This window comes from Balaenoptera physalus (genome assembly GCF_965194825.1).
Source record: "Balaenoptera physalus genome assembly, chromosome: 9".
Classification (NCBI taxonomy): Eukaryota; Metazoa; Chordata; class Mammalia; order Artiodactyla; family Balaenopteridae; genus Balaenoptera; species Balaenoptera physalus.
The window spans coordinates 42,276,483-42,289,672 of record NC_138888.1 but is presented as its reverse complement, the minus strand read 5'-3'; the positions used below and the strand labels follow the sequence as shown (position 1 = coordinate 42,289,672).

The 13,190-nt window shown below is 38.7% G+C and overlaps 1 pseudogene across 1 annotated transcript; it reads right to left on the bottom strand.

Annotated features, from left to right (window-relative positions):
- Positions 1–206: 206 nt before the first annotated feature.
- LOC309666884 (histone deacetylase complex subunit SAP18 pseudogene) lies at positions 207–12,799 on the bottom strand (annotated as a pseudogene). The gene has a single exon. The product of its transcript is annotated as a histone deacetylase complex subunit SAP18 pseudogene (transcript).
- Positions 12,800–13,190: the final 391 nt, after the last annotated feature.

The window sequence follows — 13,190 nt, the reverse complement described above, 5'->3', positions numbered from 1 at the left end:
CTCACCGTGGCACCCATTCTCCTTTTCTCTAAATTGCCATCACACCTTGATTCAGGCAGGCCTCTCCCTTCAAACACAGACAGCTTCTTCAACTTGCCTCAGCTCAGACTGTTCCAAAATGTCTCAGCTGCCCCGCCCTGCACCTTCCCAAAGGTCTTCTGCACAACTCAATACAACCTTCTGTGCGACAAACTCCTGCACTATTTAATACAATCTCATGGCTTTCTTGTTCTGCCCCATTTGGGCTTAAACATACCAACTCCACTACTTAGCATAAACCCCCAATACTAAATTAAACCCTGAACCCATGCCCCATTAACTTTCACACTCAAGGTGATTGCAACATATGTTTAACAATATAGTTTTACATGGAATGCTAAGAGCACTTTTCATAGTTTACAGAACTTGAAACATATGGACTTTCTATTAATATTCATACCATAGCAAAGTCAAGTCGAACTCCTACATAGATGCATTACAATTTGTTTAGAGTTTAAAGGCTTACTGGCAACAAGGGGGTAGGAAAAAGCGAAAGTTTATTTTACATAACTGAATGGAAAATAAATTCAAGAGATAGTAAATAAAATTTAATATGGCCTCATGCGCCCTGAAGGAGGTGGTGCCCGATTTGGAGGAGTGATTGCTATGTCCAGACAGTCCCCTATTTGGAACTTCTGCGACTGCAGCGTCATGGAGTCGTCGTCTGTCCCCTTCTCCCAGACACGGTGCTGCCAATCTCCTTTACTCAATAGCCAGGCCTTTTAGGATCCGTAAAAACAATTGCAAAATCGAAGTGTGTGCCCTTCTTTCTGGCTTCTGGGTAGACTTCTTTTACTAACCTAGTCAATTCTTTCAAGGTTGCATCCATCCAAGTGTAGATCTGCAGCTCGCTGGACGGCACGTTTCCGCGGGAGAACTCGTGCAGGCGTTGGTGGCGGCCCTAGGTGGTGGTGAAGACGCGCAGCAACAGCGGGCAGGTCTTCTCCCGATCGATGGGCTTCTCGGGCTCCTTCTTAATTTCCTCCTGGGTAACGCACGACTCCACCACCATCTTCCTCCTGCGGCCCCTATCTTACTTTTTAAATGACTCCTTCTCTTTCTCTCTCTTGGATGTTGATGAATGTTCATTTCACAGGATAAATATATTAGTTATGTACAGAGACCACCAAATGTTCTCATAAAATATAATAGGATATGGATGGGAACTGCATTATCTTGACCTTGTGGCATCTCACAAATGAGTTATTATAGCATGTGGTAAAATCTGATAAATTGAACTCTTTAATGAATAGGGACTCCCACATTCATGGTGATCTTTATGAGAAATATTAATAAACTCAACTCTACTTTTATTATTTAAAAAGTCATTCTCTCCTACTATTTTCACTCCTAAGTGCCACTGCTTCATTTATCTAAAGGCCTACTAACTCATTACTTTTAATGCTGCACAATGTCTGCCTTAGTTAATTTTTCCTAGAGGCACATCTGATTAAAATGTAATTCTGCACTATATTTTATGCACCTTTTCTCAATTGAAAAAAACAAGTATATTTATTATTTCTGTCTCTAAACACACCTTTAATTCATCTACCCATCTCAGAATGTCTATCTATCTGACTAAGGGATTGGGTCTGCTTCACCACCATAAACCTGACTATGGTGATTGAAGCAAATAGGGGAATATTTTTCTCACATAACAGGAAATAGGAAGTCCTACTGGAAAGTAAGTAATCCAGCTAGACGTGGGTAGCCCAGGGATGGTTAGCACCTCACCTGGGTCATCTTCTCCAGGCTCCTTTTTCTACTTTGCAATGTTGAACATGTGCCTTTTGTTTTCCTGATAGTCTCATGGTTACAATATAGCTGCCCCACATTCTGTTTCCCATCCAAGTTTTAGGTAGGAAGCAAACAAATCAAACAAACAAAAATAAAACAACAAAGAGAACAACAACAACAAAAAACAACAAGGAAGGAGGAAGAACCTCTATCAGGAGAATAAAACTTTTGATCTGCAGCAGAGGAGCTTACATGTCAAGGACAGAACTGTGTCATGTGACCTCTGGCTGCAGTGGAGGTAAGGAACTGTAGTTTTTTTTAGTTGGGTACACTGCTAGCCTAACAAAAAATTGGGGTTTTTTATTATTAGGGAAGATGGTGAGAAGGATATTGGGTAAACAGCTAGCAGTGTCTTATCACAAAAAAGCCAGAGGCAAATCACTCATAAACGATTTAACCTACTTTGAAAGTTCCAAGACGTGGCAAAGAGATTATAATGTATGCGTGGTTGGCTGAGACATTTCAGGCAAGATTGTCGAAAGCTTTGAGCCGAATATCAAGCCCTCGGATACTGCTTCCACTGATTCATTAGTCTTTTATATTACTCAATTAAAGTATGCCTCATTAGTTAAACCCAAATAAACGCTTTAAGAGTTCCTTATATTGAACGTAGGAGACCTAAGGAAAAATATTGATCCTACTCTGTTTGAAGGGTCAAAACTAAACACAGGAAAAAACAGCTACGCTTTTGTCAAGCGTTATGCCTAGTTTATTGATATTTGCTGCCACCTGCAGTTTAAACTTGATATTCACTCTGGTCGTTACCTGTAACTGGAACATGTTGACCCAGGAAGTGAAAAGAAAGAAGAAAATTGCATGAAGAGTATCTTTGTCACTGCTGCAGCCATATGCTTACTCAAAATTGAATTTCTTATTTGCACACTATGTTCACAGCAGCATTATGTACAACAGCCACAAGGTAGCAGCAACCCAGGTGTCCACTGATGGATGATTGGATTAACAAAATGTGGTATATACACATCATAGAATATTGTTTAGCATCTAAAAAGAAGGAAATTTTGACACACGCTACAACATAATAAGTGTCTTTGAAGACATTTTGCTAAATTAAATAAGCCAGTCACAAAAGGACAAATACTGGATGATTCCAGTTATCTGAGGTTCCTAGAGACACAAAGTCCAAGGGCAGTTGTCAGAGGATGGGGGAATGGGGAGTTAGTGTTTAATTTGTGCAGATTTTCATTTGGAGGAAGATTAAAATGTTCTGGAGATGGAAGGTGATGATGGTTGCACAATGATGTGAATTTACTTAATGCCACAGAACCGTACACTTAAAAATGGTTGAAATGGTAAATTTTATGTTATGTATATTTTACCACAATAAAAACAATTTTTAAAATATTGAATTTCCAGGGAAGCTGATTCTGTAGAATACCGAACTGCACATACTCTAATTTATATTACCATGTAGTAACAAATTGATACTAAGTCTTTTGGGTTTCTTCTGGTCCTGAAAAAGTAGGTCCCTTGCCTGTTGATGAAGAGACTGTCAAGTTCTAATCGCTATGCAAATTGTTTTGGCTGTGTCAGGGATGCAGCAATTTAATGTATTGGGTTGGCCAAAAAGTTCGTTACTGAATGAACTTTTTGGCCAATCCAATACTACGAAAAAGCATGTATCAGATTCAACTTCAGGGAAGAAGGCGAATAAGGGTAATTTGGGCAATTCATATATCTCTGAAAAAGCAATCTATTGGTATATGGAGCTGAATATTTTCATTACAAGAATTAGTTTTTGGGGACTTCCCTGGTGGTGCAGTGGTTAAGAATCCGCCTGTCAATGCACGGGACACGGGTTCAGTCCCTGGTCCGGGAAGATACCATGTGCCGCGGAGCAACTAAGCCCATGCGCCACGACTACTGAGCCTGCATGCCACAACTACTGAAGCCTGCGTGCCTAGAGCCTGTGCTCTGCAACAAGAGAAGCCACTGCAATGAGAAGCTCATGCACCGCAACAAAGAGTAGCCCCCGCTCTCCACAACTAGAGAAAGCCCGTGGGCAGCAAAGAAGACCCAACACAGCCAAAAATAAATAAATAAAAAAAAAGAATTAGTTTTTGGATGTTAAACAGCTGTTGAAAATTAAAAAAAAATCATTTCTATAGTTTTTTGGTAGTTTTAGAACATAGCAAAAGAACAAGACTATGCCTATGTGTGTATTATTTTAACTATTAAAAACTATATAATCCCCGAATTTTATTTATTCTGGAAAGAAAGCAGGTGGGGACCGCCTAGGTTCATGAAATGGCCTATTACATAGGGTTTCTGAACGGTCATATTTCAAATTGAACATGTCATATGTAATGGCTTCCACCCAGGTTATGTTTAAATCATTAAAAAAACTTTTAATGTAATATTTTTAGTTTTCTGGTCATTGAAAGTTTAATGGGTTCTACATAAAGCAGTCTCCTTATTTTTTTCCTTTTTCAGCTTATTGGGTTTCCCTTCAAACACTTGTGATTCAGATCGCCAGAAGCTGTTACCCCTTATACCCATGAAGAGTGGCCCACCAGACAGCTGTCACTCTAAAAAGAAACTGAATTTTATTCTTTTAGGAATAAAATTAGGAAATTGTCTGCTGTCCTTTTTCATTACTTGAGATGGTCACACTATTTTTTTTTTAAAGGAAATACATGTAGAAAAGATAAAAACTGAATTGAGAAAGATATTTGAAATATCAGAAAAAAATGAAAAAAGACGCAGAATCCAGGGCATCCACGGAAGATTTATGTGTGTGGGACAGAGGAAGAATGACTTCTGCAAAGAACAGCAACAAAATTACTAACTACCATAAAAGGCCACTTAAAATACATATTTCCTTATTAGCAATGCTGAGTGGAGCTGTTTGGGATAAAAGAGGTGGAAGCTTTACTTGTCTATCTTGGCAGAGGGTAGTTGACGGACAGTCCCGCTGCTGTCCCTTCTGGGTCCACATGTCCCCAGGGTTACTCCAGCCAATAACTTCGCCTGGCAGAGGTACAGTTCCTGTGGATGGGGCCCTGATCTCATGGGCAGCTTTGGCTAGTGGATTCCACACCAGCCTGGGCAAAGTTTCTTAGAACTGGGCTGCAGTCTGGGGCTCCTACACAATTCTAATTCTTTCCCACCTCCTTTCACAGCTGTCAGACCTGCATTGCTGTCTGAAGCCTCTCCCCTTCTACTCCTGCTTTATCCCCATTATCCTTTAGAAGCACTTCCCCTAATAAATCTTTTGCACATCTAGTCTGTCTTTGCATCAGCTTCTCCGAAGTCCCAGTTTACATACCAAGAAACACACCAATTTACCAAGCTAAGTATTCAGGACAATAATGCTTGAATCCACCCTTCCTCTGATAGAATAGCAGACCCAGGCAGCAGGCCTCGCTTTCCTAGTCACCCCAGGCAGCCTCAAAGCCCCACTCCCCACATGACTCATTTTCAGCTTATTTCACTCAACACTTTCCTTTTAAACACTCTCACTGTATTCTTTGAAATTCTAGAACTGTGATCAACAAACTGTCACATATATCCAAGCTGCTATAAATTCCCCCAAATCTCTGAATTCTCAACATCCTTCCCCTTCACTGCTGTAATGAGACCTGGTTGCATCCTGAGGTCTCTGATTCTCCTGCAGCCTTCTTGAGCTCCCATTAGGCTCAGTGCCAGGATATGGGATAAGAACCCTCCTCATTCCCAGTCACACTTCGGAAACCATTTCTCTTCCTTTCTTTCCACCCCCAGCCCCAATCACGGTCCTTTGGAGCTCACGTCATATAGCTCTACCGTGTTGCTATCATCTCTTATTCACTGAAGACTTTAGCTTCCAGCTCAGTATTTCTCTCCACCCAGGGCTGTCAGATTCAGCAAATAAAAATACAGAACACCCATTAAATCTGATTTTCTGACAAACAACACACAATTTTTTATTTGGCAACTCTCTCTCCTCCTTTACTTCCCTCATCAGTTTCAGTGTTTCAATATCCATGTGGATAATTCTGCTAACACTGGCCTCTGGTTACCAGCCTCCTAACCTCTGATGATCTTTCTTTCTACTGCACGTTAACAGCCACTTCTATAGTCACACTCAGAAACTTGACCTCCTCCAAATCTCAGTTTAAAACATGCACTTTTTGACGTTTGCCTTCTAGTGTTCTAGCTTACACACTCTAGAAGAGGAACAGGATTTGGCAAACTATGACCCACAGCCCACATTCAGCCCAAAGACAGCTTGTGAGATAAGAATAGTTTTTACGTTTTTAAAGAGTAGTAAACTTAAAAAACAAAAAAGAATATGTGACAGAGACTGGAAGTGAATCACAAAGCTTAAAATATTTACTATCTAGTACTCTATAGAGTTTGCTGATCTTGTTCTAGAACCTTCTCCGTATTGAGACCTCTAATTCACTGATCTCACTTCTTTCTTAAATTGTTATCTACACTCACTCCAAAATGATTCTTGAATTTTGTCCACAAATCTATTTCTCCTCATCTTAGTCAGAATCCACAAGAAAACAGAGCCCGTTTAATGGGCAAGGTGTAATGCTAATGGTATGAGATGACAGAAAGGAAAGCGAGGCAGGGGGCCATGGGAAGCCATGCAAGGTGATGTCCTACTGCCCTGGCCACCGTGAGAAGCTTGACCATGTGGAGTTCTTTGGGCAAACCGGATGGAGAATGCATGCCTGGGAAGAGGCCATCATTGGCCATCATTGGGAGAGGGGTAATTATCTGACCACTCCCTCCTTTTCCTATTTCCCACTGTCAAAGTGATAAGAGCAGACAGAGACCCACGTGTGTGGCTGGTTAGTCAACCTCAGGGCAGAATAGTGTCAACCCACAGTGTGGCTGAGGCAGGACACAATATCAGAAGGTTCAGGAGACAGGTAAGGCTGAGGGGACCTATGCCCATGTCTTAGTCAGTTCTGGCTGCTGTTACAGAATACCACAGACTGGTGATTTAAACGACAAACATATTTTTCTCACAGTCTTGAGCCTGGGAATTCCAAGATCAAGGGACAGGTAGATCTGGTGTCTGGTGAGAACACTTTTTCTGGTTTGCAGATGGCCATCTTCCTCTTGTGTCCTAACATGGTGAACAGAGAGAGAGGAAGCATACTCTCATGTTTCTTCTGATAAGGGCACTAATCCTGTTTATAGGGCTCCACCCTCATGCCCTAAGCACCACCCAAAGGTCCTACTTCCTAATACCATCACACTGGGTATTAGACTTCAACATACGAATTTTGGGGGAACAGAAACATTCAGTCCATAGCAGCGCAATACACTCTCTTAGTTTCCCTTTTTCAGTAGATCCACAACTCATCCAACACATTTTTTCCCAGCCAGAAACCTTAGACTTTTTCTTGATTCTCTCCATTCTTTCACTAAGCTCCTTCAATAAAGGGGCAAGTACTGTCAGCTTTGTTTTCAAAAGATACACTGAATCCATTTTCCATCTCCACTGACAACACATCAAGTACCTCCAGCAATAACCTCCCAACTTGTCTTTTTTTGTTATATAGTCCATTCACCAATAGCAACCAAAGTTATCTTTTAAAAAGTAAATCAGATAACATCAGTCACCTACTTAAAACTCTCAATGGCTTCAATTTCACTTGGAATATAATCCAAATACCTCACCACGTGTCATGATTCTAAAACTATTTGTTGAGCCTATACTATATGGTAATATGGTTTTTAAACACTTGGGGTACAAAAGTAAACACCACAGGAAATAATTCCTGCCTCATGGGTTTCCCTGGTGGCGCAGTGGTTGAGAATCTGCCTGCCAATGCAGGGGACACGCGTTCGAGCCCTGGTCTGGGAAGATCCCACATGCCGTGGAGCAACTAGGCCTGTGAGCCACAATTACTGAGCCTGCGCATCTGGAGCCTGTGCTCCGCAACAAGAGAGGCCGCGATAGTGAGAGGCCCGTGCACTGCGATGAAGAGTGGCCCCCACTTGCTGCAACTAGAGAAAGCCCTCACACAGAAACGAAGACCCAACACAGCCATAAATAAATAAATAAATAAATAATTTTAAAAAAATTCCTGCCTCATGAAATTTATATTCTAGTGACAGAAGAACATTAATAAGCAATAAGTTTAATACTAGGTTCAAATCAATGCAATGGTATAGATAAAAAGTAGAGTAGGGTAGGGGGGTTTGGGAATGCTGGGGAGGTGAGTGGCAACTCCAGATTTGGTCATTATGTTGGGAAGAAGGTGACAATTTATTAGTGAGTTAAAAGAGGTGGATAGTTTGCTGTGCAGAAATCTAGGGGGAAAGCATCTAGGAAGTTCAAATGCTCTAAGGCAGAAATGTGTTTGTGTTTTCAAGATCCAGCAAGGAGGCCAGTACAGGGAGAGCCTAGTGGAGAAAAGGGAACTCTCCTACATTGTTGGTGGGAATGTAAATTGGTGCAGCCACTATGGAGAACAGTATGGAGGTTCCTTAAAAAACTAAAAATGGAGCTACCATATGATCCAGCAATCCCACTCCTGGGCCTATATCCAGAGAAAACCATAATTTGAAAAGATACATGCACCCCAATGTTCACTGCAGCACTATTTACAATAGCCAGGATGTGGAAGCAACTGAAATGTCCATTGACGGAGGAATGGATAAAGAAGATGTGGTAGGTATATACAATGGAATATTACTCAGCCATAAAAAAGAATGAAATAATGCCATTTGCAACAACATGGATGGACTTAGAGATAGTCATGCTGAGTGAAACAAGTCAGAGAAAAACAAATATCATATGACATAGCTTATATGTGGAATCTAAAAAATGGTACAAATAAACTTATTTACAAAACAGAAATAGAGTCACAGATGTAGAAAACAGACTTACGGTTACCAATGGGGAAAGGAAGGAGGGAGGGATAAATTGGGAGATTGGGATTGACATATACACAGTACTATATATAAAATAGATAACTAATAAGAACCTACTGTACAGCACAGGGAAATCTACTCAATACTCTGTAATGACCTAAATGGGTATAGAATCTAAAAAAGGGTGGAGGACTTCCCTGGTGGTCCAGTGGTTAAACCTCTGTGCTTCCAATGCAGGAGATGTGGGTTCAATTCCTGGTCTGGGGAACTAAGATCCCACATGCCACATAGCGCAGCCAAAAAAAATAAATGAAAAAAAGAAAAAAGATTGGATATATGTATATGTATAGCTGATTCACTTTGCTGGACAGCAGGAACTAACACAACATTGTAAATCAACTATACTCCAATAAAAATTAATATAATAAACAAAATAAAATGAATAACACAAATCCTTCCCCCCTTCCAAAGATTGTTTAACCTTAGAAAATAAAAATAGATGAATATAATGGAAAATTATGGATCCCTTAAAATAATAAACATGTGGATTATATGTAACAATGGACTAATGCTTATGATCTGATATGTGAAAATAGTAGACTATGTAATTAATATAATATATATGTTGCAATTTAATATATAATTAAATATACACTGAAATTTCTAATGTGAAAATGTATATTAATATAAATAAGAACTTAAGTTACATTAAAGATGAAAAGAGTTATGTTGGAATGGCAGATTTAGGAATTTTTTTTACTTTCTTTTTTTAGTTTTATATTTTTACATTGAAAAGCCCTCAGACCCCTGTAAAGAGCCTGTATGTAGAAGAGAAGCATTATGAACAGTATCCTTTGTTGTACTTTGTGTTCAGCTGTCTAAGAATCATATGTTGCATGTGGATATTTGGTTTCCCCAACACCATTTACTGAAGAGACTATCCTTTCCTCGTTCTTGGTTCCTTTGTTGAAAATTAGTTTATTTCTGGGATTTCAATTCTATTCCATTGGTTGTATGTATTTATGCCAATACTATACTGTTTTGATTACTATAGCTTTGTAATATAGTTTGAAATCAGGAAGTGTGATACCTCCAGCTTTGTTCTTCTTTTTCAAGATTGCTTTGGCTATTTAGGGTCTTTTGTGGTTCCATATGAATTTTAGGATTGTTTCCATTTCTGTGAAAAATGCCATAGGGATTTTGATAGAGATTGCATTGAATCTATAGATCACTTTGGGTAGTATCAACATTTTAACAATATTAATTTTACCAACCCATGAACACAGAATATCTTTCCATTTATTTGTGTGTTCAGTTTTTTGCCCAATGTTTTATGGTTTTCAGTGTACAGAGTTTTCACCTCCTTGGTTAAATTTATTCCTAAATATTTTATTCTTTTTGATTCTATTATAAATGGGATTGTTTTCTTAATTTCTCTTTCTGGTAGTTTGTTTTGTATAGAACTGCAACTGATTTTTGTATATTGATTTTGTATCCTGTAAATTTACTGAATTCATTTATTACTTCTAACAGCTTTTGGTGTTGTTGCTATTTAAAAAAAAAAGCTTTATTGAGATATAACTTTCATACCCTAGAATCCACCCTTTTAAAGTATACAGTTCAGTGGTTTTTTGATATATACAGAGAGCTGTGTAAGCATCACCACTATCTAATTCTGGAATGTTTCATCATCACAAGAAGAAACCCTATACCCATTAATTGTCACTCCCTATTCCCTTGCTTGTCCCAGCCCCTGGCAACCATTAATCTACTTTCTATCTCTATGGATTTGCCTATTCTGGACATTTCATAGAAATGGAATCATATATTGTGTGGCCTTCTGTGTCCGGCTTTTTTCGCTTAACATATTGTTTTGCTCAAAATAGGTTTCACGCGTATTTTAGAATGTATCAGTACTTCATTACTTTTTATAGTCAAATAATATTCCATTGTATGAACATACAACACTTTGTTTATCCATTCAACAGTTGATGGACATTTGAGTTGTTTCCACTTTTTGGCTACTGGGCTGCTATTAACATTATTTTTCAAGTGTGTGAAAATGTTTTCAATTCTCTTGGGTATATGCCTAGTAGTGGAATTGCTTTGTCATATGGTAACTCTATGTTTAACATTTTTAAGAACTTCCAAACAGTTTTTTAAAGTGGCCACACTATTTTATAATCCCAGCAACGAGGATACAAATTTCTCCAAGTTTGTCTTTACCAACTCTTGTTATAGTCTGTTTTTTTTTTTTTTAATAGCCATCCCAGTGGGTGTGAAGTGGTATCTCAATGTGGAGTTGTTGCTATTTGAGTGGAGAAATGCATTACATTTTTAATGGAGAATTATTTTTTTAAAATCAGAACCTTAGATATATAAGCAGTGTGTAAGTTTCAATTGTTAATTTTAAATAGTCCCTGAAATTGCTTGATGCAGAATTTACAAAACTCAGTGATGTTAGAAAATCTGGAGTGGCATCTACACTTTATGAAATGTTTTTGCCGCACCAACTTTCTAGTGCAGACCTCTAAGATAGTTGCTCTTAGTTGAGTGATTATTTGATATTTAAGTGTAAATTAACTCATCAGCTGTATCACTTACACCTGGCTTCATGCTAAATCGATTAGAAGGCTAAGTGGAGTGAGAATAAGGCAAAGTGATTTCTCAAAAAGGCATGAAGATCTGAAATGTCGATGAAACTGAACAGTGGTATACTCTGCTTTGCTAAGAAATTGATGCAGTCCCTAACAAAATTTGGCTCTATTTATTACCCTTTTTTAAGTAGACTATTTGTCACATTTTAGTGCAACTTTTTTTCTTTGAGAGTTAATTAATTGACCCATCCTCTAGTAGGACTACTGCTCTTCTGTGTAGGGTTGTGGATCTTTACAGAAGCACCAGATGGTCAGCCCTCCCTGTACAGGAAAATCCAGCCTCAGTGGTCAAAGAGAAGTGGGAAGAGGTCTCCGAAGGGCATGTCCTGCATAAAGAGGGCTTCTAGGGGAATTCATGTATTGCTGATCTAACAGGAACTAGCTCCTTTGTTAAACCTCTGCTATTTATGTTGACAAGTTGATTGCTGTTCACGCTATTTGCAGTATGTATAGCTATTTTGGTCACATAATCTTTGGTGAGACAGATAGATATTTAGGAAATAAATCTAGGCGGTTATATTTTAAAATTGTAGAGAAATATATCTGGAGACATTTGTTTCCTCCCTATTCTATTTTTAATTCTGTCTGTCTGAGTCACCCATTTTTTGTGGGGTTACATTACAGTTGTAATATGCAGGTGCAGATAGATTTTCAGACACAAACATTTACAAAGAACACCCCCAAAGCATATTCACTATCAATTACTATCTATGGAACCCCATGTTACTGATAAGTAAAATTCGCCTTTAAAATTTTCATTTTATTATGAGGTAGCACCTCACACTGGTCAGAATGGCCATCATCAAAAAATCTACAAACAGTAAATACTGAAGAGGGTGTGGAGAAAAGGGAACCCTCTTGCATTGTTGGTGGGAATGTAAATTGATACAGCCACTATGGAGAACAGTATGGAGGTTCCTTAAAAAGCTAAAAATAGAACTACCATATGACCCAGCAATCCCACTACTGGGCATATACCCAGAGAAAACCATAATTCAAAATGACACATGTACCCCAATGTTCACTGCAGCACTATTTACAATAGCCAGGACATGGAAACAATCTAAATGTCCAAAAACAGCTGAACGAAAAAGAAGATGTGGTACATATATACAATGGAATATTACTCAGCCATAAAAAGGAACAACATTGGGTCATTTGTGGAGATGTGGATGGATCTAGAGTCTGTCATACAGAGTGTAAGTCAGAAAGAGAAAAACAAATACCATATGCTAACACATATATGTGGAATCTAGAAAAATGGTACAGATGAACCTATTTCCAGGGCAGGAATAGAGATGCACACGTAGAGAATGGACATGTGGACACAAGGGGGGAAGGGGAGGATGGGATGAATTGGGAGACTAGGATTGACATATATACACTACCATGTGTAAAATAGATAGCTAGTGGGAACCTGCTGTATAGCACAGGGAGCTCAGCTCAGTGCTCTGTGATGACCTAGATGGGTGGGATGTGGGGTGGGGGGGAGGGAGGTCCAAGAGGGAGGGGATATGTGTATACATATAGCTGTTTCACTTCATTGTACAGCAGAAACTAACACAACATTGTAAAGAAATTATACTCCAAAAAAAAAGATGTTCTTGGCTATTCATAGCCTTAGCGAATCAGTGTTTATGGAGTTAAAGATGACAGTCAAAGAAACTTTTTAATTCAAAAGATTCTTTTCTTTTTCATTTGGTTTAATTACCTGGCCTATAAACAACTTAAATTCTGGCAGGGTTTATATAACTCCAGTTCTTAGCCACTGCCTTAAAGACTTTTTATATATGTATATTAATTATGCAAGAGCTTTACAGTATCAAAGTTCATCTTACAAGTTCAATATCTTTTATT